Genomic DNA, 24,009 nt, shown 5'->3' with positions numbered 1-24,009 from the left:
GATAAGGTGATATGTTAATGTATTCACTGGTTAATAAATATACAACCATGCTTTTGATAAAGGTAAAAACAAGCAGTGGTAGACAGTGTAAAACATTTGATTATCATCTTAACAAAACTAAAAGAAAGAAAGAAACTGACTACCATTATCAGCAACCAGTAGGCCAATAATTTTCAATTACAGCCTAAATGTTTTATCTTAGTGCATCACTAAAATGGATGACAGATAAATCTGGGTGTCAAGGAAAAAACAATGAAAAGATCCAGTATAGATCCTGGCGCACTTGAGGCAGGGGGTTGTCTACATAGGATCTGAAGGCTGGCATAAAGTGCAGTCAGACCCTGTCCTTCAAGCCGGCCTGCTTTTCCCACCATCTCCCCCATCCTCCCCGCTGAGACATGGTGACTGTGTGAGACAATGCTTCCATTATCCACCGTCCCTCCCCAGCATCCAAAGAGCAATATGTAGGGAGCCTCAGTCGATTAAACCCAACACTCTCTCATTTATCACTCACCCTTACATGTAGGCTGGAGTGTTGAACATACACAACACAAGAGGTGCTGAGTAGGACAAGGGTACATCCTCGGCATAGTCACATTGGACTCGCACTTGCCTTAAATATCCTGAAAATTTGCTTATCTTCTGATGCAGATGTACACTTTGCTTGTCCTTAATTCTGAAATATTGCTTGGGCTTATTAAAAAAACACAAACATGATCCATTACAGCTCCCTTTGCTACCCTCGTGCACCCACATACGTGAAGCAAACGCATTAAGAACCGACAGCCATTTGTTTGCCTCCACTTTACAAGCTTCTGGGAGGTTCCACTTAGTATCGGGTTCCGTCAAAATTTGTAATAACTTAATGTGACCTAAACTAGGTCACAGGCAAATTTGGAGTTAACACAAAGATGCATCCAAACTAGCGAGAAAATGAAAACAACAGGAAATGAAAACTATTTTAATTTATATTGGTGTATTTTGAGGTCTACTAGAATTACGAATAACATGATGAACTGGAAAGAATTCAACAAATAACTACAACTGAATATCTGTCATAAGAACGCCCCATCTCATCAGTCAAAGCAATACAAATACTGGTTCATCTAACATATGGTGCATCTTTGATAATGACTACAAATTTTGACTTGTACGACTACTTTCTTATCCATATTTTTTTTTAAAAATTAGCTTTAAGCACAATGTGTTGAGGGTAATTGCTTCAAACCATCCATCCATTATTTGTCACCTATAACATTTCATTACCATTCACCTAATAAACTGTAGCTATACCTGCACTGGGAGGAAAGGTATTTCTTTTAAAGAGCCAAACTGGTCTGACTTCATTTTGCACAACATTTAAAGTTAAGTTGACGTTTGTTTCAGGACATTGCCAACGAATGGCAAATCAAACTTTTTTCTTTTGCGTTCACTTCAGCTGATAAATGCTTTCAAAATAATAATGCCCACGTCTGCCTTAATCCTTAATTTGCCTTTGTATGCCTTAACTCTTCGTAGCATAGATTCAAAAAGGTACTGAAAATTTTTCTTATAGATTAGGGAAACTTCTGACGCTAACATCCAATAGTCGCAGCAGAAATCGAGATTCAGACCAGGCAACATTTTTCCAATCTTCTATTGTCCAATTGTAGTGAGCCTGTGCGAATTGTAGCCTCAGTTTCCTATTCTTAGCTGACAGGAGTGACACACGGTGTGGTCTTCTGCTGCTGTAGCCCATCCACCTCAAAGTTGGATGTGTTGTGTGTTCAGAGATGGTCTTCTGCACATATCGGTTGTCACAAGTGATTATTTGAGTTACTGTTTTCTTTTTATCAGCTCGAACCAGTCTGCTCTGACCTCTGGCATCAACAAGGCATTTGCAACCACAGAAATGCAGCTCACTGGAAACTTTCTCTTTTTTAGACCATTCACTGTAAACCCTAGAGATGGTTGTGTGTGAAAATCCCAGTAGATCAGCTGTTTCTGAAACACTCAAACCAGCCCATCTGGCACCAACAACCATGCCACATTCAAAGTCACCTAAATCACCTTTTTTCTCTATTCTGATGCTCGGTTTGAACTGCAGCAGATCATCTTATCCATGTATGCATACCTAAATGCATTGAGTTGCTGCCATGAGATTAGCTGATTAGAAATTTGTTAATGAGAAGTTGGACAGGTGTACCTATAAAAAGTGTCCGGTGAGTGTACAGTAAACATATATATGCCATTCTCAATAGTGTGAGCCGGTGTCAGGATGTTTGCTTGTTGTATAATACCACTGCTCATGTATTTCAAACTTCTTTTTAACCACAAACATAAAAACAAAAAAATAATATGTTGTTGTGATTTTATCAGGGCTTTAATACTTGGCTGGCTACTGGCCTACCTTAGTGATTGTAGGTTGGCCTAATTCCAGTTCCTGCACCCTACCCAGGAGACAGAGACGAGCCACAGCATCCTCCTTTTCCTCTGCCCGGCTTCTCCCAGACACAATGCTGGCATCCTGACAAGATTCATTTGATCAAGACAACTCTGTCACTCAGCATATCACAACAAAAATGAATAATTTTATAAATGTAATGTTTTATACACCTGCGCCACTAGCTAAGTTGTTCTGTTACCCCATAAACAACACTTGATTTACAAATTCAAAAGCAAAGAAAAAACATGAAACCAATGCAAAGCATTTCCACAACTGCATTACCAGACACAAATACTCTGTTTAGAATACAATACCTTGGCTTCAATCTCACTAATTATCTGTTACCCTCCTGTTTAGTTAATAAAAAGCTCTTAATGTTATTTTTAAGCCCACTGCTTACTGAAAATAGACTAAAACCCTTTCCAGATTGGCTGTGTTGGCACTTGCCCAGGCTATTGTGAGGGGCAGATTGTGACACCAGCCGCTAAGCGCCGCATCCCCAGTCTGCTTACTGTGCAATCAGCTAGATGAGCATTTTAAGACGAGCAACCATAAGGGCAGCCAGTGAAACACAGCTCTGTCTTCCCGAGATGGTGCCTCTGTGAAAATAGTCTTTGGCCATCTGCCAGGGGACTCAGGCAAAAGCAGGCTCTCCGATGACCACGGGTCATTCTCATTTGAGGTGTGCCGTTTAAACAGCGCAAACATGCCACGGGTCGAGGTGATGCAGCTAACGCCCGTGTGGGATTTTGGGAATTTAGTGCGTGGCACAGTCAGTGTGTTTGGCTATGATTTGACAGACTGGAATATTTCTGCTTCATGTGGCATCCTGATTCCATAACCTTACAGTACTGATCAACAACCTCCTCCCAACTGCAAATGGCAGTCACATAAAAACTTTAGGTGTGTAGTTTGCACAAGGCTTGACAAGGTAGAGAGCAAATATCCCCACTAATTGTACACAGAAAGAATTTTTAGCATAAATTGACAACCTTAATGTATAAAATAACTTTTGAAAATTGAATATGGGTGAAATGATGTTTGTCATTCAGTGTAACAAATGTGTTAATGTAAAAAAAATAAAACCACATACGTACTCTGACCATTACATATTAAAAAGTATAAATAATCTGATTAATCAAAATACAATACAATATCCCAATATATTGTATACAATGTATACAATATATCGTTTCAGCATCACAATGTGTGCATCCGCAATAGTCACATCGCAAAGATATGCAATGTCCAGTCTGAATTATAGTTGATCAGTAGTTACAGAATTGTATTTAATCACTGTATTTATATGGAATTTATATGATTTATGCAAAAAAAATAAAAAAAATAAAAACATTTATTACCTAGAATTTTTGTCTTGTTTCTAGTCCAAATATCTAACATTCATAGCAAAAACAAGATTACTTCACTTACCATACTTGTAAAATCTTTTAATTTTCACTTATTTCTTCTGACGGTAAAATCTAGCCAATATTTCTACTTGGTCTAAGAATTTTTATATATATATATATATATATATATATATATATATATTTGGACTAGAAACAAGACAAAACAAAGAAAAGCATTTTTGCATTGTGATTATTTAATTTCTGTAGCTGAATACTGTTAGACCAGAAATCTCTCAAATAGTGCTATTCAAACCAACTTCTAAAACTGTATTCATACCACAATATTTACCGCAGAAAAACAAAATATCGCAATATCAGATTTTATCATGTAAGCCTAATGGGTAGGCATTTGAAAGATAGTGGCAAAGTATAATTAATTTAAAATTACTATTAATATGTATTTTTGGATATATCATGGCACTAGGATCTTAAAATATTATGTCATCAAATGAATCTTATTTTAAAAATGACAGATATTGACCAAAAATTTACCCAGCAAGCATATTTTTAAAAAGATGTCTAATAGACATCTAAATGTAGTTGTCTTGGCTAAAACAAGGCTAAATTTAGGCTTTCAGTGAAAATCTAATAGATGTCTAGGAATAGGCCAAAATTAGACTAGTCATCAAATAAACAAAAAGCAATGACTACACATGTAAGGTCTGTCCAATCGGTCTATTTGATCTATTTGTCTATTAGATTTTTACTGACAGCCCAAGTTTAGCCTTGTTTTAGCTGAGCTGTTTACGTTTAGATATCTATTAGACGTCTAATAAACACAAAATTGTTTGAATGGAACTGCGTGAAATGCTTAAACTTGATACATTATATTGCTATCATGCTCCTTTTATGCATTGCTAATTTTACCCATGTATAACATATGGGATATATAGATGAAGTCTTCATACAACTGTTGCTAGGTGGCAGCCATGAAAGCAAATCTAACACAAAAACATTAAAACAATTCAGAACACCACGCAATGTCTGCAGAAGTCGTTTTTGGTGGAGACAAGCAGTGTTTGCACTGAATCAGTCCCACTTGTCACCAACGTAGGCGATACTGTACACAGAAACACAGACAGACACACATAGACACACACAGACACACACAGATGAATGCTATAAAAACTAAAGTTTGTTTTACAGTTGGCGGTTCACTTCCGTTATTTGGTTTGATTGCTTTCGTATTAGAAGTGAACTGTACAAGAGTTCGCATATTGTGGTATGAAGTTGTACAACGAAGAATTATTAGCCCCTATTTAAATTTGTTTTATTTCCCAAATTACGTTTAACAGAGCAAGGAAATTTTCACAGTATGTCTGATAATATTTTTTCTTCTGGAGAAAGTCTTTTTTTATTTTGGCTAGAATAAAAGCAGTTATTTTTTAAACATTTTAAAGTCAAAATATTAGCCCCTTTAAGCTATATATTTTTTCGATAGTCTACAGAGCAAACTATAGTTATACAATAACTGGTAATTACAATAACCTAATTACCCTGACCAGCCTAGTTAACCCATAAACATAAATTAGGGAGAAAAAAACAAACAGGGGGCTAATAATGCAGGGGGGCTAATAATTCTGACTTCAACTGTATACAGCATTAAATTCTAATGATCACAGTAATCATACTAATCCATCCATCCATCCATCTATCTCACACACATACAAATGTGAAGCAGCCAGTCAAAAATATAAATGATTATCCTGCGTTAAGCCAATTTAAGACTGATTGTAGAGGCATAAGCCATGAGAACCTTTACTCAGCTCTAAGTCTGACCGGTTCAAATTAAACACACCATTTTTTACATTTATTGGCCTATAGAGAGAAAAGCAAAAGAGACATATTGACTTAAAACATTGTTAATAGTCAAAGTGTCATTAAGGGATCCTTCTGTATAACTCACACAGCAGGGTGTCCAAAAATGATCTGGAGTGATGCACTGCGCTTTGTGGCCACAGCAGTGATTTTCTGCATACAAATCCACAACGAAGGACACAACGCAAAGGATAAGAGACTGAGGGAGGGTGTGAGAGGGTGTAAAGAGAGAAGAAAAAAACACTTCAGAAAGTTGGGCCATTCATGTGAACAGAGTTCAGAGAATTTGCAGGCAGACTGAAAAAGATATTTTATGCAGGCACATAGCTGTATTCAGTGGGGGTAGGCCGAAACGGCTACATGGAGACTACAAAGCGTGGCTCCCATGGCTCATGAATAAGTCGAGGAAATGATCAGAAAAAAGGAGGAAAAAAGTGAGAGATGTTTAGACAGATGGGTACTTAAAGCAACTAGGAAGCGTCAAAAAAACCCTCTAATGCAACTTCAAATTCACCTAATAATTGATCTTTATTCTCTCTTTCTATCCACCAAGAAAGGTTAGATCAAATCTGATGTGTTATGAGAGCCTGTCAAAGAAACATCAAAGGACGTAGCTGCTTGGAGCCCCCCAGATTAAATTAAATTGCTATCAAGAGAATCGGTTAAAGAGAGAAAGAGAGGGAGTCATGGAATCAAATAAAGGACTTTGAAAAAAAAGACTGGGGCACAAAAAGAAAATAAATAGCAGAGGGATTTCTTTTCTTTTTTTTTGGACACAAAAAAAATGCAAAAGAAATTTGAGTGAAGCACGTTCTACAGTATTTTTAGAAATATGATTTGATGAGATTCTGGCAAACATTTTTCCTCAAGGCCTTTAATGTAATATCAAATGTTGCCTTGCTGGGGACAAGATGATATTATGAATTTAGAGAACATGATTTATTAATGGCAAGCTCTGTATCAACTGTCAGAAGTGCATGAGTAATTAAAAAAATCAGGATATTAAATAGCAAGATTAAATCCAATAAGTGATTTCGCTTGCCTTTACTAAAGATCTCATACAGCGATCTATTTTTAAATGTTGTGGTTATAAAAAGATTCAGATCAAAGCTGAGAAATCGCTACTGTCTTTAGACTGAGGAGTGTGGCGCTGGCTGCTCTACCAAACCTCATTCATCACATTCGCCGTATCACGCTCTCTCTGTAGTGATCATAATCCATTTCCACAGCTAGCGTCCCCTACGGCCAGGCTTCTCTCCACAGGACCAACAAACAGAGGTTAGGGGAAGCCAACCTTCTGCTTAACTGTTTTTCACACTATAAACCAATGCTTTGGTTCACGACCTCACCCCTGTGCCAGTCATATGTGAGAAGAAAAAAAAATGCATTGATAGAATAGAAATCCACCCAATATCTATAGAATGATTTGAATTTAGGTGAAGAATTTACCAGTGTATTGCCATTAAGCGCTTTTGAATCCATCCACGGGACCCTCTGCAGCCCCTCGCAACTGAAAGATGTTCTGCTTGACTACTCAAGAATGGTGGCTCCTGAGAAAATGAGTTTGTTTCAAATCAAATTAGTAAGATCTCGTGTTCCTCACCACAGAGAAATGAAAACAACATTTGGTAGATGGACCTCAACTTGTAATCAAATTCGTCAGCAGATGCAGCCCACCATAGCTGAATCTTCTCTTCCAAAGGAGGCATCACTTAAAATAACCAGAACAAAGACGACTGAAATACTTGTTACTAAAGCAAGAGCCATTGTTGTTCTTTATTACAATAAAAAAGCAACTGTTTTATAGTATAAAGTGGGTGTAATTTAGCAATGATTGATTTTAAGAAGGCTTAGTGTTGACTACAAACGTTGTCATATTGCATTTAGTACATTCAATGTCTGTTCTATAACTATAATAATCAAATGTGTATCCTTTAGGAGTGCAACTTCTCATTCTTTGATTTGGTTTTAGGTCTCGGTTTCGGTATGGCATATGTTCAGTAAAAAAAGCACTGTCAAATAAAAATAAAAGAAAAAAACTCTGCAAACAAATAATAATTCAAAATCAACACAATAGAGCAAAGATAATACTAAAATACCTTATGTACCTAACAGTAGTTTACAGTAAACTGAAAATTATAATCAAATAACACTGTATATTGTGTATAAAATTCACTGTACTTTAGGAAACACTAGTTTCCACACAATTCCTTTGTGTTGTCCCAACACAAATTGGTTAAGTTAACTTTATCATTTTTAAAATTTTAAGTGGATTTAACATAAAACAGGGCAACATGGTGGCTCAGAGGTTAGCGCCATTGCCTCACAGCAAGAAGGTGGCTGATTCGAGTTTGAATTCGGCTGGGTCAGTTTGCATTCCAGTGTGCAGTTTGCATGTCCTCCCCATGTTCACGTGGGTTTCCTCCGGGTGCTCTGGAAGATCCAAAGATTTGATGTATAGGAGAATTGAATAAACGAAGATTGTCCCTATGTGTGTCAATGAGTGTGTATGGATGTTTGCCAGTACTGGGATGTAGCTGGAAGGGCATCCGCTGTGTAAAATGTATGCTGACTAAGTTGACGGTTCATTCTGCTGTGGCAACCCTGGATTAATAAAGGGACTTACCTGGAAAAAATGAATGAATGAATAAATGAATGAAAGTTGGCCGTTCATTCTACTCTGGCGGCCCCCGATTAGTAAAGGGACTAAGCCGAAAAGAAAATGAATGAATGAATGAATGAATGAAAGTTGGCAGTTCATTCTGATGTGGCGACCCCATATTAATAAAGGGATTAAGCCAAAAAGAAAATGAAAGAATGAAAGAATTAATGAATGAACATAAAACAACTAAGCTGTTCTGTAAAATCTTAAGAATTGTGTTGATTCAACTCATTTTAAAACAGTAGTTTAAACAAGCAGCAAAAGTCAATTTTTTGAGTGTGCATAAATTAAATAAAGGTTAACCATTACTGTATATTGCTATATATTGTAGCTATTCAGTCAAGCAGAGCGATGTCATTATCTTTTGTTGTTTAATTAATATTAAAAACACAGACAACATGAATATGTTTTTACTTTATAATGCAGCACAGTGAGAAAGTTGTAGACAACACAATTTCTGTCAATTTCTGTGGATGTTCACATATCAAGGCATAAACGATTGAATGCTCATCAAGTTTGACAGCTGATCATAATTAATGGTTATAACTGAGTCTTACCATTGAGAAACAAGTCGAAATTTGTACGTCGTAACTTCCATTAACCTGTTCAGATAAGGCACATATCAGATGTCCTGCACGAGACCCATGCTTGCTCTGCATTTACTTGTGGGGATTGCTTGCATATGCATTCTAACATGCATAGAGCCAGTTCATAGAGTAATTAAAGGAATGGAGAAAATGCTAAATACAAGTATTAAAGGTGCAATAGGTGATTGTCTTCAGAAACATTTTTTGTTGTGCTGGTTGAAAGTCTCTTAACAGTCCAATAGCAATGATTACAGTAAATGATCTAAATGTGTTTATATATATTTTTATATTCTGGGTAAGGCATAAAACTAAAAAAATGTTCATCCAATTAAATAGAGTCGGACCGACATTTCCCATAATTCCAATAAGCAGCTTAGACTGTCTGTCAGCAAATGTAGATTCGGACTTCTGCGCATCTGTTCACGCAGATCCGCCCTTCGCACATGCTGGTCTGCACAAACGGCCGTGAGGTCACAAGACAGACCGGGAGAAATCAAATGCTGAATTGAAACTTTAAAAAACCTGAATCAATGTTGGAGTTACTTTAGCACGATGGAGGAGGGACGACACCATGGCTGAAGTATAGTATATAGTAGTTAGACAGGTAATGTTCTGTTTTAAAACTATTTTAGTCAGGCTAAGCTTATGCTAGATTGTGGTTTGTTATGAATGACTTATATGCATAGACGTGTTGTTCAGCCACTGAAATCTCCCAGTGAAAGATTGATGTGATTATTTTCAGTTTCCTAAGGTCCTTTTACAGCATCGGTAATGTAGATTTATATTTAGTTTAACAACAAAACATCAGTAAATAGCGCTATTCCGCCTAACCTGCTTTATTGAGCGGAAGTTGCTTTTATATTCACATTAGATCATTTTTGAACAATGACATTCTTTCTATGCTGTTTACCATGCTACTCTAAATATACACTCTGAAGTAGCATGCAAGTGTGGCTAAGTACTAAATGTTATTCCTGCACAGCGCTGGCTAAACACTAACTAACTGGTGAATGACATGAACTAGTGGGTTGTCTGTCTGCTGTTGTGATGCGGTGCGCGCGCTCACGATTTCAGGGGGTGTGGCTTTGAATCACAGTCCCTCCCCCCTTTCCAAAGATAATATGCTAAGCGGTTAGCATTTTGACAGATCACCTACTGCACTTTTAATGTTTAATGCAAAACCAAAAAAAAGACTATATCAACTGAACCGCAGAGGTTGTGCCTAATGGTTCAATATTAATCAGAGTATTGCAGCATCCCTAGTACCTTGCTTAATTAAAACAAGTGAAAAGAAAACTTGCATAAAAGCACAGCAGTGATTACATGAAGTCATGTGTAATTTTATCAAATCTGTTGTGTTCGTGTGACCCCCAAACGCCGTTTGTCATTTATAGAATTATGTGTAGCTGCAAGGAGCACAGCACCACACAAAGAAGTGCACTGCAAGGTAAACATGGCCCTGTCTGACCTTTAGGGGAGCGCGTGATTGTGCCAGCGTCGCCATTAACGTAAACACCTGTGTTACAGGCAGGGGTTGGCAGCACTGCCTCTATGGACTAGCATTGATTTCCACTTAAGCTCAATACAGCTACTGTGCACCTCTGCCTCAGCACTGGCAATATTTATCCAGGGGCCAATAGGGGACATCCTTTTGTGGTGCAGGCAGAAGGACAAAAGCAGCCACAATGGCTAAGAATCATCCCACCTGTTGACACCAAGCTTCTTCCCCAGCTTATTCATCCTGGCACCTCAGGGGAGCTCTGTCTGTCGCCTCTTTGTCCATCCTTGGTCGCTTCATCTTTTTTCCTGATCTGACATCTCAGTCACTTCTGTGGGCAGAGATATACTGCCGGTTATCATTTTGCACAGTAAACTGAGAACAGAAGAACAACTAGGAGGAATGGATATAAACACATTAATGATTCCATTGATTTTTATCTTGGTTTGAGTTATTTTGGATTTAGTTACAATATTCCATATAATACTCAAAACTGATACTGACAATGATGACAAATGTACCTGATAGGCATGACAAAACTTAAATAAAACCAATAAAATAAGTGTATTATGTGAAATACTTTGTAGTCTTATAATTTATTGTTCTTTACTATATATTTACAAAGCAAAATCCAGTAAAACTGACTCAGTTCAGAGAGTATTTATTCCCTCTTTAAATATGGGCAAACAGGTTGGTAAAAAGTAAAGCGGCTGTCTGTGGAGTTGCTTAATGATCCTCTGCTGAGATTTTGAGAGATTTAATGTATAATATTTCAGCTGATTTCCTCTAAGGCTGCGACTGAAGTCAAATGTACTGTAGTTTTGTGTTTCTCTTCTGTGTTTACTAACAGCGTGTGTCCATCATCAGTGCTCAATCATCATATTAATGAATCCTTTCATTTTCTTTTTAACTTGAGTAATTTTAACTCAATTTAGAGAGGAACCTAATACTACCTAAACTGAATAAATTTGACTTTTTTTGTTATGTATATACTATTTATTACACTATTACATTGTAATATATAGAAAAAGCAATAGGGTCAAAATTAATTTTGTAATACAAATAAAACAAATCTTTATTAAAAGTTTTGCATCTTGTTCTGAATTTCCATTATTGCCATTAAAAACTATGGGGTCAGTATGCTTAAGACATGGAATGAATGAACAAACGAACGAACGAACGAACGAACGAACGAACGAACGAACGAACGAACAAACAAACAAACAAATAAATAAATAATACTTTCATCAGCAAGTAAAAATGGCTAAAATGTGACAAAGTACAATTATACTGTTTCAAAATGAATTGCTGTTCTTCTGAATGTTCGATTCGATGTAGTTCAATGTGTTTCCACAAAATATTGAGCTATTTTCAACATTAAGAGAAGTTTTTTTAAATCACAAAACCAACATTTTCAGAAAGTATTTTAAATTGTAATAATGTTTTATAATATCACAGTTTTTTACTGTACTTTTAACAAATAAAATAAATGCAGCTTCGGTGAGCATCAGAGACCAACAAAGTAGAGCTGTGCGATTAACTGAAATTAAAGCACAACTGCAAATCAAATAAAATCACTTCAAATCACTATTGTCATATAATCAGCAGCAAGTTTGCTGTGATGAGTGAAAAGCGGCAATTTTAAACATTGCGATTAGTTAATCGCAAGAGGCTGCAATATAAAATATATATGTATAGTTTCATTTCCCCCGCCCAGAGTAAATGCATGACTGCCGGTGACATTTTATTCTAGCCATCAGATTATGCTATACCAACACTGTATTTGAATGGTTTTGTTGGGATTGGGGATAAGATAGGTTAGGGCAACAGTAAAGCTTTATATCACACTTCTTCAAATTAAAATTGACACTGGTAGCAAAATCTGATGGGTACCATATTGCGTTATCAAAATGTGCTACCTACGTTTGGAATGGGAGGTAGGGCAGTCTGACAAGGTAGGACAAATCGACAGAACACCAGTTTCGTTCATACTTTCACTTCACAATCAGAATTGCACAACCAAATTGCACCCACAATAACAAAAAACCAAACAAGAAAGCGCTGACAAGTGGGATTATGGCGTCTGCTAGAAGTAATAGACAAATTAACATCAAAGAAAAACAGCATTTGTAATATGAGAATATTTTGATTTCAAAGTCACGCACACTGAACAAAAGCAGGTCGTTTTTAAGAGCTGTCACAGAATTATTGCCACGGCTTATAAATTATTAAGCTGCAGCTTGACTACAAATTTAATTTGTTAATCAAATCACAATTGCAATATCTGTCAGAAAAAAATCATTATTAGATATTTTCCCCAAATCACACAGCCTTACAACAAAGCATCAACAAAAACTTACAAGACTACAAATATTTGTACCCTAGAGGATAAAAAAAACTTCAACATCAAATTCACAATATGAATTCCATAGTGTAGTATTAGAACAAGTGTGGCCCTGTAATCTGTGATCAGCAGTCCTTTCTGCTGGGTGATAGATGTATAGAACCAAGTGGAGAAGACTTGAATCTCTCTAGGTGGGCAATGGTAACCTGGTGACCTTTGTAGAGGAATTTCTCGAGCAAAGGTCAAGCGGCAGGAGCGAGGTAGCATGACATGTGTCTAAGCTTCACACTACAGATTAATGCATGCCTCCTCTGTCCCAAAATGAATTTACCAGCCCACACGCCACAGGGAGCACCGTACCACAGGAGGGCACTCTCAAAAGTAATCAATAACAAAACAAAGATGCCAGAATTGGAGATATTTGCAGCGAGAGTCCTCCCTATTTTTCCGCTCATCCTGAAACCTAAATAAGTAGATTCACAGCCATGACGACTGCTGAGACTGCAGGGGTGGGATCTGGGTCCAGCCAATAGAAGCTCATTTCAGTCAAAGCCCCAGCCAATAGAAATGGACACAACAACAGAGAGGCAACTTAATGGCCTAAAATCCCAAATCACCATGCAGTGCTGATCAATTCATTCAGCCAGAGGGCTGAAGCAAAGGCAAAAAAGGAACTCAAAAACCAGCCTTAAGAGGGTTTTTGGGTACAGTTGTAAAATGGTACACTATGTACTTACCTATTAAGCATATATTAACAACAACATGAGCACAATATTAATTATATGAATGCATTTGTATAAATAGATTATCTTGCTTATTGAAACCTAATCAAATGTTCATGATAAATGTGTTGTCAACAGTCTAAAGTGCAAGTAGTGGTAATGTGCAAGCAATAATAAAGTAATAATAGAAATACATAATTAATAATATTAATAAAATAATGTCCAGTTTCTGGCACAGATTGATTGATTTGCTTTATATTACCTCATTGTATCATCAGAAGCAACAATCATCCATTTTATTTTGCTTGGGTTTTATGGTTATATTTTAAGACACTGCTTGTGCTGATAGCCATTGACTTGCATTTTATGAACAATCAAAATGTCATCTACACCTTGGATGGCTTGGGTTTTCATTTTTAAGTCAACCATCCCTTTCATGTAGTAACTGAGGGAACACTCAAAATCTGCTTTGTGCATCACAATATAATTGTACACAGAAAGTGGATGTAACTATTGGACAGTAGTAAAGTACTGCATCTGAGGTCATGAATGAAACTAATGTTGTCAAGAATGGAGGTAATAAATGCAACAAACACAGAAACAAATGATATGTTAAGACATCACATCTATTATCAGCCTTAATGCTTCAAGTGAAATCAAAAAACAAATTGGTATGACTGACTAACAAAATCAGGCAAGACAAGGTTTTGGGAGATCAGGGGTGTGAAAAACTGTGCTGTGGCTAACATAAATACAACGAAGAGCGGATTTAAAATAAAAAATGCAACTGTAATGGACAAACCAAAATGGACACTGCTCTTTTTTTTTTACTTTGATTGTATAAAGTGCTATATAATAAACATATATGACAAATTGCAGAGTTTGGCCATACTTATTTACATATCAGTTGCTTTCTTAATTACTGTTTCTCTTTTCTTTGTATGTTGCCATCAAAAATGTAAATTAATTTTAATGCGCATACTGGAATTTGTCTGATCAGGATCTGATCAGGGCTTGATAACTGAGTGAGAACACTTTCGTTCTGCCTAATCAGAATTGCACAACTAAACTACGCCAACAATGAACAGGAAAGCGCTGACAAGTGGGATTATGGCATCTGCTGCTTCAGAAGCATTAATAGACAAATTAATATCAAAGTATAGCATTTGTAAAATGGGAATATTTTGTTTTCAAAGTCACAGACACCAAACAAAAACAGGTCATTTTTAAGAGCTGTCGCATAATTGTTGCCATGGCTTACAGATTATTGAGCTAAAGCTTAAATTAAATTATATTAAATCATAAATCAAATCACATGTCACAATATCTGTCCAAAAACACAAACAAACCAAAAAAACAACACAATTAGGTATTTTGCCCGAAGCGCACAGTGCTACTTTTCATCAACCGTTTTTATGCGCATCTCCAAAATACACATAAAAAAGGTTGATGGAAAAATATCTATTGTCGGTTTATGTTGTTATTTAGAGTAAACACCACTCACCAGAGCATAAATTCTCAACTAAATGCCACTTCCAATGATGTGAACCCAACTGGATGTTCAATAATAGTATGGTATGCATGTTTTACACTTGTCTTTAACTCTAAGCAAAGAACAAAAATAGCTTTGCCATGAATACACAGCGGCCTTAAGGAGATGCTACATATTCAGAGGTTTTATCAGATCGCTCGAATTCTCTTTAGTGGTGTTTTCCTTCCATGTTGCAAAGATGTGGCTGATTGCTCTGCTAAACCAATAACAGTCATGTATACAAAGGCATCTGTGAGCTGTTACGATATAGCTCTTCATAGACCTCCTGGTAGGCACTTCAAAGATCTGCCACTTAAATCTATTAACATACAGAAACAAAATCAGACACCACAAAGAAAGCGCCCCCACCCACCCCAACAAACACACGCCCAAACACACGGTACGCTCCGTACAACCCCCCGCACAACAGCATCAAAGACAACATCCAGATAACATGGACAAGAAAACAGCGCCGCTTATAGAGTGTGCTATAGCCTTTGTCCTATACATCCTCAAATCATCTTCTGTCTCTTAGCCCTCCTGAACATCATTACAAACGCCCGATGTCAGGAAGAAGAAAAGCACTAATCATCTGAGAGATTAACGGCACAATTAGATGTGGAATTTCGTAATCATTAAGGCAGCAAACCGTTTAGCTCGTGTTATGCCTGATCCACTTAGTAAAAGAGACCGAATCAGAGGAAGATAAAGAGGGATGGAGATGAATAGTTCTTTGTTAGTTTTTTGTTTGGTTTTTTTAGGGTGGGAATTAGGATTCCTCTTAATGATGCAGTTCTTTAATGAGTCCACTACACACAAACCCAAATTTAGTTTTTTGGTGGTACATTTTTAGGATCTTAATTGTTTGATTAAAATTTAATAATCAAAACAGATGTTTAATCAACTCACTTTGCAAAATGTTAATGATTTTACAAAAGTTAACAATGATACAGCTCTACAAAATGTCTTCAGAAATTCTGCGTTTCCATGTAGCATCAACTGAACTGAGCTGCACTATTGTCTGGGTTTTGCTTTTTCTAGACTGAGTGCCTTATGATTTAATATGAATGTAAAAATACATCATAGCATGTAATGGATAGGTCACCTCATAATTTAAAAGGCATCTATTTTACCCCCTTTTCAAGATTAAAAAAAAAGTTTTTTGTGTCTCCAAAATGTGTCTGTAAAGTTTCAGCTCAAAACATCCATCAGATTTTTTTTTATACCTAATATAATTAATTAGAACATTGAAATTTTCTGCTTTGAACACAATGTAGCTGTTTTGGTTGCCTGTGTCTTTAATGCTAGTGAAATATGTGTCAGATAAACAGCACAGTGACAGACATAAAGAAAGCAGATCTCGCGTAATGTTTGTGAGAAATACTATATACAGTAAGAAATTTCCCAAAAATAATTACATGGATTTGTTGTGGAGTTAATTCAAGCCCTTCTGCAACCATGAGTCACACAAATAGATATTACACAGCTGTCAATCAATTCAGTGGATGGTGAAACCGCATTCCTATGTAACGTTGCCGTGGGCCTCAAAATGGGAGGGATTTGGATCCTATTCTAACGTCAGGAAATTTAAAAAATGAGACTTATTGTGTTTATATCCCTCCCATTCGACTGTGGACACACTATACCTACACAAAGTTCTGTCCAAACAGCTTAGAAAAGATGATCTTCATCATAGGTGCCCTTTAACGTTTTCTGTTGAAATTATCATAATTAATGAAAGGACATTGTGTAAATGCACTTTCTGTATGTGTGGCCGTAACTACTAAAACTTAGCCAAAAAACAAAACTTTTAATCAAGTTGTAAATATAAAATACTATAAAAAATTATTTAGGCTAAGAATGTGCACTCATGTTCTACTACACTAACATTAATCATGATCTTACATAGTTCTGCTATACATGGTGTAAGTGCCAGCATAAACAGGTGGTTCTATATTTCAAACTCTCTTTCTATGAGAGGGGTGCTATTTTTGTGGTTGGAGGGTGCTTGGCAAGAGGATTTTATCTGATCAAGAAGTAAAACTGTAATTGAGTATGCAGAAGTAAAACTGCCAGATCAGAGAATATGCTTATAAGGACAGAACAACATCATAAATCTCTTAACCAATTATTAACATACAAATAATGTTTCAGCCACTTTAGTCTTTGTCTGTTAGTATAGAAGCCTGTAGCCCTGTTAGGTGAAACAGGGAAGTCAGAAAGCAGAAGAGGATGGGGAATGAAGCAGATGCTCAATAACCTGAAATTAAAGGACACAGATAATAAGAACAGTGATGAAGTACATATAAGCTTTCAGAGGCAGCATTGAGATACCCATGAACACAACAATATAGTGTAATTTAGAAACCTATCCACTAATTAAAACACATTAGATCACAGCTTGATCTACTCTGACAACCAGTCATCTGTTTCAGAAAAGAGAAAAAAATCTGTTGCTTGTTTCTAGAGGGAAAACGTGCAGTTGCATACAAGTTAGGGCTACAAAATAAATCAGAATTTTATCACAATTGCAATCGCAATCACAATCAAAAGCAGCAATAGTCATTCACATCTTGTCAGGTAAGCACAGAAATCTGCTCTAAAGGCCAGACGGCACTCTCACAGAAACTCCAAACACAGAAAAAAACATAATGGATGCATAACAAACATAAGATTTCACTGATTTCATTGATTTAGCGTGACTAAAGGCTGGTTTATACTTGGTCGTGCATTTATACTTCTGCGTGCTGTTTCTATTGCTCTACAATAACACTTTCAACACCCTAGCTGGCAGTGAGGTTTTTAAGTTCCTCTGTGTCGAGTTTCTTCACTGGTGTTTTGTTTTTTCTGAACGCTACCTTAATGTACAAGTAGCTAAAACTCACTCATTCAGAGGCAGGAACCGGTGGAACTCGGAACTCGACACTTGTAAACACTCGCTCCACCACGGCTATCAGTCCCACCCACACTCGTCAGCCCAAAGGAGCCAAACGATCACAGAGCGTGCGATATGCGTTGTTGCAAGGTGTAGTAAACTTTTTTGAGAGGCGTGCGTCAAAGTCTGTGTCAGCCAGGCTGAGGGCTATGCGACCGCTCGAAGATTGCGCAGGAGCATAAGCATCCGCTTAATGCAAAGGTATAGATCAGCCTTAATAATCACAGAACACAGAATCGTGTAACATATTTTATTTCAATCACTCAACTGAAGATATGTAGTGAGTTTAAAGTAAAAACATGCTATTTTTCTGTGTGCTGTATTTTCAGTTGTAGAAGTAACACAGCCGTAGTTTACTGACAAGCTACACAAAGAGCTGTCGTTATCGTAGAATGGTTATCTAGGATTTCATAACCGGACAATAAAAACCTCATTATAAATGTGATTTCCTGTAGCTTTTCAGTGATCTTTGACTTTTTCTAATAAACCCTTACCTGTCTGAAAGCACATGCGTTAGGTTTACTACTAATTAGAGAACCGGTTGAAATGCACACACTATCTTTCAGTCCCAGTCAGTCCCAGTGTTGGTACATTGTGTTTTTTGACAGTTGATCTGACAGCTAACTTCCCTAAACAGAATCTCACAGGCTGCTTCTGCGATTTGATGCTACTTGCACACAAGCACAGAGGGCAACTGGAGGAAAGAAGCGAGGTGAGGGGAAAAAAAGCACAAGGTACATGTCCCATCATCTATTTTTATGCTTCTTTTAATTTACATTTCCCTGCCTGGCTGATAAAAGCGGACAGGGAACACAAGGACGCTGACACTGGGATATCTGGCGGGCAGCAGAGGTCAGCTTTTAACCTGTCAAAAGCGCAGTACTTATTAGAATAAATCTCCAGACTCACCAAAGGGCAGCACTGGCCCCTGGTTCTAGCTGACCCAGGGTGGGTTGGAGAGGGGCAGAGGGCCTGTGCTCTGATGTGCAGGTATGAACCGAATGTCCATAATGAAAAACCTGTTCAGTGAGATAAGGGCTGAAAAAAAGGGCAGGGAGGTGGAAAGGTGTAAGGGTTGAGGGACAGTAAAGACATAAAGCCAAGGTAACAGGGAGCATCAATGATTCGTTTATGAATGGCCATTTCTGCACAAGAAAAAAGATGTCACTTCTGAAACTTGAAAACAAACCATAAAAAAAAGATTGACTGGTGAAATATTTGAATAAACATTTTATTAAAAAAATTAAATGGGATGACCCACTCAGTCAGGAAAAGTATGTCACATAAAAAAGTGCCCAGTCCCTAAAAAACATTCAATCAACACTTATCACACATTACAAGAACTAACTCAAGGGGTTTTCTTTTTAGTTGTTTTTATTTCACATTTGATCTACATCTCCTGACTGAAAATGTTCTCTGAAAGCATTGTTTCAGCTTACAGAATATACACATTTTACAATTTAAAATAGGCACTAAGTCACTATTGTGTGTAAATTATTATGCATTTGTTTGTTTGTTTGCTTACTTTGACTTGTATAAAGTTAAAATCATTTTCCTGGTGTTCAAATGTTATTTGCTTAATACTTGCCAATATTTCACAGTAGGGCTGCATGTTTCTGGCTAAAATGAGAATCACATATACAGTTAAAGTCAGAATTATTAGCCCCCCTGAATTATTAGCGCCCCTTTTTATTTTTTCCCCAATTTCTGTTTAATGAAGGGAAGATTGTTTCAGCACATTTCTAAGCATAATAGTTTTAAAAACCTATTTCTAATAATTGATTTATTTTATTTTAGCCATGATGACAGTAAATAATATTTTACTTGATATTTTTCAAGACACTTCTATACAACTTAAAATGACATTTAAAGGCTTAACTAGGTTAATAAGTTAAACTAGGCAGGTTAGGGTAATTAGGCAAGTTATTCTATAACGATGGTTTGTTCTGTAGACTATCGAAAAAAAAAACAGCTTAAAGGGGCTAATAATTTTGTCCCAAAAATAGTTTTTAAAAAATTCAAAACTGCTTTTATTCTAACCGAAATAAAACAAATAGACTTTTTCATGAAAAAAAAAATATTATCAGACATACTGTGAAAATGTCCTTGCTCTGTCAAACATCTTTTGGGAAATATTTAAAAAAGAAAAAAAAAAAATCAAAAGGGGGCTAATAATTCTGACTTCAACTGTATATATATATATATATTTGGCTTAAAATCAAGATCATGATTTACTCACGATTCTGTAGATGTAAAATAAAGGTTAATTTGAGTAGGATATTATTAATTATTGTTATTTCTTAATTATATGGTAAAACAACAATAATAATATTTTTAGGGATGTCCCGATCAGGTTTTTTTTACTTTGAGTCAGAGTCATTTGATTTTGAGTAACTACCAGTACCAAACCCAATATTAAATATATAATATGTTAATTGGGGTAACGATGGTTTGTTCTGTAGATTATCGAAAACAAAATTAGCTTAAAGGGGCTAATTATTTTGTCCCAAAAATGTTTTTTTTTTTTAATTATTAACTGTGACATACTGTGAAAATTTCCTTGCTCTGTTAAAAATCATTTGGGAAATATTTAAAAGAGAAAAATAAAAAAAATAAAAAGGGGGCATATAATTGTAACTTCAACTGTATACAAAAAAAAAAATATATATATATATATATATATATATACACACACACACACACACACACACACACACACACACACACACACACACACACTCAACATCCGATTCTGATCTAGTCTGAAACCGCATGATCGGGCCAGATTTCCAATCACGTTATAGGATCTAGACATCCCTAAATAATTGGCCTATGAGTGGGTCTACTGTTGGTAAAATGCTAGATTTTGTATTGACTTTGAATGGTATATTTTAAATGAACTGACTTTAAAAATGTCCTGGTTTTTAATGCACAGTAAATTGATTATATCAGAATTTCATTATTCATAATTCTAAAGTTGAATTATTATATTTGAGACATATGCTTGTCATCTGTCATTGACAACATTATTAGACCATTTTTTTCACTGGTAAAATGAAACATTCGTCATGATCAGATTCCCTCTTACATTATATTCAATCTTAAATAGGCTAGATTAGTTATGGCATTGTTAAACATATCTTTTCATGCACAACACTTTGAAAAAACATATCAAATGCTTTTCGTAAAACGCAATTTGATCATTTAAACAATTTGCAGGCTTTCGGTTTCATGTTTCTCTTTTTTCTTTTAATCGATTTGATCTTTTTTTGATTATCCGTACAACTCTATTTCACAGTAGTACTGAAAATGGGTTTCAGCATTTACACTTTTTTTGTATTATACTGAAGTTCCGGTATTTGTGACAACACTTCATAACATACAATACACAACACTGTATGCAAGTGTCAGCTATGATTAGTATTTAAAATGTGATTTTCACCTAAAAAAATTATAAATCTAGGTAATCCAAAATAAAAGAGAATAAAGAGACAACTTTCTATGAAATGCAGATAATTGCCTTGAAAAAAATAACTGATGACCTCTGACCCCACCAAAGAGGATGAAAGCAAGAGATTGACATAAACGAAAGAGTGGAAAATCAGCCAGCCCGCAAAGACAAACACCACACAGGAAGAGCTGGAGGCAATCGCTCGGCACTGAATCAACACTGTGTTAATGCCCCCTCGAGAGAACGCGTGCCACGCCACACCTGAGGAATGCTCTCTGATGCGCCCATAACCACAGCCAGAGGGAAATGACGCCCGTGCCAGGCTGAGTCCCGCAGAACAGATCCAAAGCTTTCACTGCACCGCGTTTACTCTGGGAGGGGGAGAGAATGAGGTCAGATCCGATGGATTTGAGCATAAATAGGGAAAAGTTTAACTAAATGATGGCATAGGTTGAACAATGCAGCCATCATCAATCACTCAGGGCAGTTTCCTGCAGGAAGCTCACTCACTCTGCTTCCCTACACACTACTGAGGCTGTAGGATCTGCTCACCCAGTTGACCCACAGTGGCCCATTGCTATGACATCAGAAGCCCCAGATGCTGTGCTGGCAGCTATTGAGAGGAAGCCCTGGAGGTGGCATTTGCCACAGGCCCCTGGAGTGCAGCCCACCCCACTCAACAGGAAGCAGAAGCATATCAAATAGTAACAGAGCCCAAAACTGCATGAAAAAATAAGCTAATAAAACACACCCAAAAAAAAGATTAGGCACTATGCTTCTGATAACTTGAGACCTGCATGTTCAGATGCAGCAAAGATTTATGTCACAAGGGTCCAGATTTATGTCACAAGAGTGTACAGTAAACAGAACACTACTATTCTGAAACGTTATTACAAGATTATAATATTGTAACTTAAAATAAATTATATCAAATAATATTATATATACATTATAGAAAATTTAGTCAGCACAGAATTAAACAAAGTCATAACAAAGTTAAATCTTTAACCTAAATTTTTCGGAATTAAAAAATGTGGCATATTGGAATAAAATCTTATTAATATTATTATTATTATTATTATTGTTGTTATTGTTATTGTTGTTTTATTTTTTAATAAATAAAAAATAATTATTAAATTATTATAAAAAATATTATTATTATTATTATTATTATTATTAATGATAATTTATTATTATTAATATAATAATAATAATAATAATAATAATAATAATAATAATAATAATAATAATAATAATTGTTATTATTAATATATGTTTTATATTATTACAAAAATAATAATAAATAACATTGCCAATCAGCTGGGTGTTAAAGGATTCCAGTTTTAAAATCCTTGCCCTGTGCATTTTTATCACCCAGGCAGAGCTACTCTTAAATGATTTATTGAAGGTTACTTCATGTGTGGTCTCCAATTAATTGAACTTGTTAAAACAACTTAAAGAGCTGTCAGGTCTTTAGACAACAGTGCACTTACATCACTGTGAGTTATAGCAAGAGGATGGAAGACTTAAAGAAAAGATGCTGCAGGAAAGCCTAAAGGTCGCTGCTTCCTTCCCCTCAACCATGCACTAAAAGCAGCTTCTGATACAAAAATGGCTACAAAAGGACTACTAAGTAACTGACCCAAAAACAAAGGCCTTTAGTGACAAATCCATTCTAAGTCAATCAAACACACGTGGTCGAGTCATTGAAGTTGACACCACTTGAGAAGATCAGAAAAGAAGCGTCTTTGATCTCCTGACCTGTGTTTCCTCTTCAGAGTATCGCTGTGTGACCTGAGCTCACCCCTGTTCTGGACAGAGAGAAGATCGCCTGTCTGCGGCTTTCAGAGCTGGTCATCATTAGTTGCTTAGTTAAAGACAGCCCTCAGTACCTTAAAAAAGCCTTAAGAACTTTCAGTTTCGATTCCTTTTTTTATTCTGACACATCTATCTTCTCAAGACCACAGGTTCAAGAAGGCTAATTCAATTTCACCCTGCTGCCCCGGCCGCCAGGTTGCAGAGACGTGCATCTACAAGATACAGCCTTGCAGCCTCAGCTGGAGATCCAGGAGGATTTTGGAGGCCCTCGGGCAGCCTCGAATGTAATAGACACAGTTAATAAGATTGCAGAGAGGGTAGAGGAGGATGAGGCACAGGTACAGCATGCCATAGGCTTCCTGCCCACCGGTGTGGTGAATGTACCGGCTAGACCACCCATGTGGAGAACGAAGACTCTTGCTTGGCAAACTTTTATCAGGAGGAGGCCAAAGTGTGTGCGACTCTCTCAAGGAGATTTGGAAGACTTAGAGGAGAAAGTAGTGGGGGCAACATCTGTGTGGCGCACCATCGGCTTCGGTTCACTTATCGGAGCGCTCGCTCCCTGCACCAGATGTGACTCGGAGGTGGGCGTGAGTCGCGGCGAATGCCGGCACAGCAGCGGGCAGCCCCCCTCTTCTCCTCTCAATACCTGACAGCTGCTGACCCAGAGGAGCAGAGGAAGAAGAGAAAATTAAAGTCAGACGGAGAAGAAAAGGGAAGAAATCACACTTTCTAAAATGCATTTCGGTTCCTGGAGGGCCACTGATAAGATGTGTCATTCCACAGGTCTAAGTGTGGCTCATTGCTGG

The 24,009-nt window shown here is 36.7% G+C and overlaps 2 protein-coding genes across 11 annotated transcripts in view; both read right to left on the bottom strand.

The window, feature by feature from the left end:
- clybl (citrate lyase beta like) overlaps nt 1-24,009 on the bottom strand; it is a 760,714-nt gene that overhangs the window by 508,818 nt on the left and 227,887 nt on the right. The gene's annotated exons all lie outside the window — the stretch shown is intronic.
- The window catches only part of si:ch211-168k14.2, a 241,539-nt gene that overhangs the window by 169,249 nt on the left and 48,281 nt on the right, over nt 1-24,009 (bottom strand). For all 10 annotated transcript variants that reach the window (XR_015499478.1, XR_015499473.1, XR_015499475.1 and 7 more), the window contains exon 3: nt 10,607-10,730. The gene's annotated coding sequence lies outside the window, so the exon portion shown is untranslated. The remainder of the gene's footprint in view (nt 1-10,606; nt 10,731-24,009) is intronic.

This window comes from Danio rerio, chromosome 9 (genome assembly GCF_052040795.2).
Source record: "Danio rerio strain M-AB ecotype USA chromosome 9, GRCz13ab, whole genome shotgun sequence".
NCBI lineage: Eukaryota > Metazoa > Chordata > Actinopteri > Cypriniformes > Danionidae > Danio > Danio rerio.
Note: the sequence above shows the minus strand (reverse complement) of the source record. Positions and strands in the feature narration are given on the sequence as shown.